The sequence below is a fragment of the Lactuca serriola genome, chromosome 6 (genome assembly GCF_051521515.1).
Source record: "Lactuca serriola cultivar US96UC23 chromosome 6, Lser_US96UC23_V15, whole genome shotgun sequence".
NCBI classification, from domain to species: domain Eukaryota; kingdom Viridiplantae; phylum Streptophyta; class Magnoliopsida; order Asterales; family Asteraceae; genus Lactuca; species Lactuca serriola.
Window position 1 is genome coordinate 135,397,285 of NC_136413.1, and position 3,358 is coordinate 135,400,642.

A 3,358-nucleotide genomic window follows, 5' to 3' on the forward strand; every position below is an offset into this window, starting at 1 on the left:
CATTCTCGTCCAAATCACAATCTTTAATGAAGTGAGGTCCTCTACAATTCTCACATCCTACCCGGATAGCGTGGATGGATTGGTCCATCTTAGTCATTCTTCGATCTAAACTCTCTAGTTTAGATATCACTGCCGCCATGCTATCGTTAACAGTGTTCACCACCCCCCGATTTAGCTCATTCCTTGGGTTATGATATTCTCTAGAGTGCTTAGAGAATTCTTCAATTAACTCCTTGATTTCTGGGGGTGGCTTCTTTGTGAGAGGTCCTTGCGAATCAAGAAGCTTCCTTGTGGTTACATTCACTCCATCATAGAAAATGGAGACTTCCTGTTGACTATTTAGATCATGATGCAGGCAGTTTCTTAGCAAGCCTTTGTATCTCTCCCACACCCCATATAAGGATCTCCAACTTGTTGTTCAAAGTTGGCAATAGCTTTCTTTAATTTGGCTATCTTTGAGGGAGGGAAAAATTAATCAATAAATTCTTCCTTCATTTTATCCCATGTAGTGATGGATCCGGGAGGAAGTGACTTCAGCCAATCTTTTGCAGTTCCTTTAAGCGTGATCGGTAACATACAAAGCAATAGGGTATCGCGAGCCACATTAGGAAAATTAAAGTAGTCGGCTATGTCATTGACCTCGTCTAGGTGCTTGTACGCGTCTTCGTGGTCTTTTCCATAGAATGAAATCTCCTTAAGTTGGGCGAGTATGTGCCCTTTGAGTTCAAAATTGGCGTTTGCGGGAATCGCGGGTTGCACGAGCCCCGAAACGGTGTCTTCATGCATCTTCTTCTTCCATTCGCCCATGGGAACTTCATCGATGTTAGACATGGTGGTGTCGAATCCTCCTTCTAAATCGCTTCCTTCAAATTTGCTTTCTTTTCGTTCGGATTCGTACTCGATGTCCTCCTTGATTGGGTCTTCATTCGCCAAGGAAATGCTGGATCCTCCTGATTTACTGCTCTTCTTCTTGCTGAAAACAGATCTGATATTCTTCAAAGGTGAGTTATTAGGTGTATTAGAGCTTTCAACCTCCTTTCCTTTGTTTTTCCTTAAAGCGGATTCTAGGTCTTCGTATGGAGGAACCAGGGGTGTGTTGGATCCCCTGGTCATGTAATGCCTGCAAACAAAGCAAGAAAAACACGTAAAAGGAACCCAAATAAATTAAAAGACGAAACTGTGAAACATCGATGGACTCGCCGAGTCGCTTCGACTACACTCGTCGAGTTCAGAGCAAAAATATAAAAAGTACTAACTAAACTTCTAAAAAATAACTTTGTGCAAGATAAATCTCACACAAAGGATCGATAAAACTAGAAATTAGTTGATTTTTGAACCGTTCCCCGGCAATGGCGCCAAAAACTTGATGTGTGTGAACTCAACTAGTTTTGAACCTACTTTTAATTATAAAATTAACACACAAAGGTAGTGGACCTATCAATTGTGGTGTAGCTAAATAAGTAGGGTATCGAACTCAGGGAACGGAAAATTTAAACTAATAACTAATATTATCTAAAAACAAGTAATAAAAGAAAGGTTTTCTCTAGTTTTGCAAGACTAGAAAACTTAAATAAACTAACTAACGCGCAATTTAACTAACTAGCAGCTAAAACAAGTTATTACCACTAAATTCAATAATTAAGAAGACTTATGTTTAGGTTCGACTCATTTGATCCCATTGATGATTTTATAGTGAATGTTTCGGATTAATTCTTCATTGGTTACCGATTGAGGTGATTAGGTTCACATTCGTTATTACTAATCCTTAGAAGACAGATTAATTCAAGAAATGGCCAATTGTCTAAATTAATGAATTTCCTAGATATTGACTCGGGTTAAGTAAGACTTGTAGTAGTTAATTAAGTTGGTCATTCCATTAACCTCTTGTTGATGGTTCGTCATACAAGCTCACACATTAACTTACCTATCTTCTAGTTAATTCTAGTTTCATGTTCATTATTCCTAGACATACAACTATGTGGTCATGTAAATCATATGAAATTAATAACTAAGAGATGTTCATACAACTTAATTACTGATTTATTAACCGAAGAATAGTTATTATTAACATATAAGGTTCTTTAACAAGCTTAACAAAACATAATCACCAATTAAAATTAATCCAAACCATAAAATCAATCCATGTTCACAAAATCATCTATCCTAAACAGAAGAATAAGGGTTTAGTTCATAATTGCAGTAAACTTAAGCTCAAAAATGAATTTAAAGAGTTTAAACATGATTCAAATCAAAAGATTACTAAAAGTAAACTAAATTTGCCTTAATTCTCTCCAAGATTGAATGTAGGGTTGATTCCTCTGCTTCTCACGACCTAACAACACCTTCAATCATAATTTGGCCTCCTAGGGTTCCAGAGAAGTCCCTAATTTTGATCTCCAAGTCCCTATTTATAGTATTCTGGAAACAGAGGTGACTCATCAAGTCCAGTGACTGACTCGGCGAGTCCGTCACTTAAAATCCGTGTACGGTAAGGACTCCTAGAGGATTGCAAATCTTCGACACGACTCATCAAGTAGCCGTCCCTAATCGCCGAGTCCTTCTTGTTATTGGCATTTTTCTTCTTTGTTCCGTTCCCGAGCTTTCAATTGTATCTCCTATTTCCTTTTGCTTCCGAGCTTCTCTTTTGGACTGAAAATATAATTTGAACAATATTAAGTATCTTTTGTCCATAAATTGATATAAAATCAATAATAATTAATAAGATAATGAATGATTTTTATGACTAGATAAGCCCATATCAAATGTCTCACACAACACCAAATGCACTTGGAATAACTTAGAGAGAAATGAAGAACACTTAGAAATCGGCTAGCCCTCAGTTGTATATCTTAGTGGTCGATTTTGGTGAAGAACATGAAGCTTATATAGTGTGTTACAATTAGGGTTACACCATGTAAACCCTAATTTTCATGACTTTTCATTTCCATGACTCATGGGTTCTATAAACACCATGGAGAATCCATGGCGCATCCTATGGGTTTTAGCCCAACTAGATAATCCATGAAGCATTAGCCCACTATATAAGTATGGATGATTTACACAATCAACCCATATATTTAATTAGCCTCCTTTTGATCACTTAATTAATTCCAAATTAATTCTTTATCAATACTAATTAAATAATATTATTAACATATTAGAACTTATAATATATTAATAAACCTTAAGTGTTATTTCTCTCATTTTAGTCTATCCAAATGCATGATGCCATGCAACCCAAATGGACCATGCTAGTCGGGTCAAGTACATTCCAGAAATAGTTATGAACTTAGACACCTAATCCAACAGTCTCCCACTTGGATAAGTCTAATAACTATAACTGCAAGAATGACTTCAG

The 3,358-nt window shown here is 36.5% G+C and overlaps 1 non-coding gene across 1 annotated transcript; it reads left to right on the top strand.

Moving 5' to 3' along the window:
• The first annotated feature begins 341 nt into the window (after positions 1-341).
• LOC145060875 (small nucleolar RNA R71) lies at positions 342-447 on the top strand. Its single transcript, XR_013687057.1, has one exon. It is a non-coding gene; the product is annotated as a small nucleolar RNA R71 (small nucleolar RNA).
• Positions 448-3,358: the final 2,911 nt, after the last annotated feature.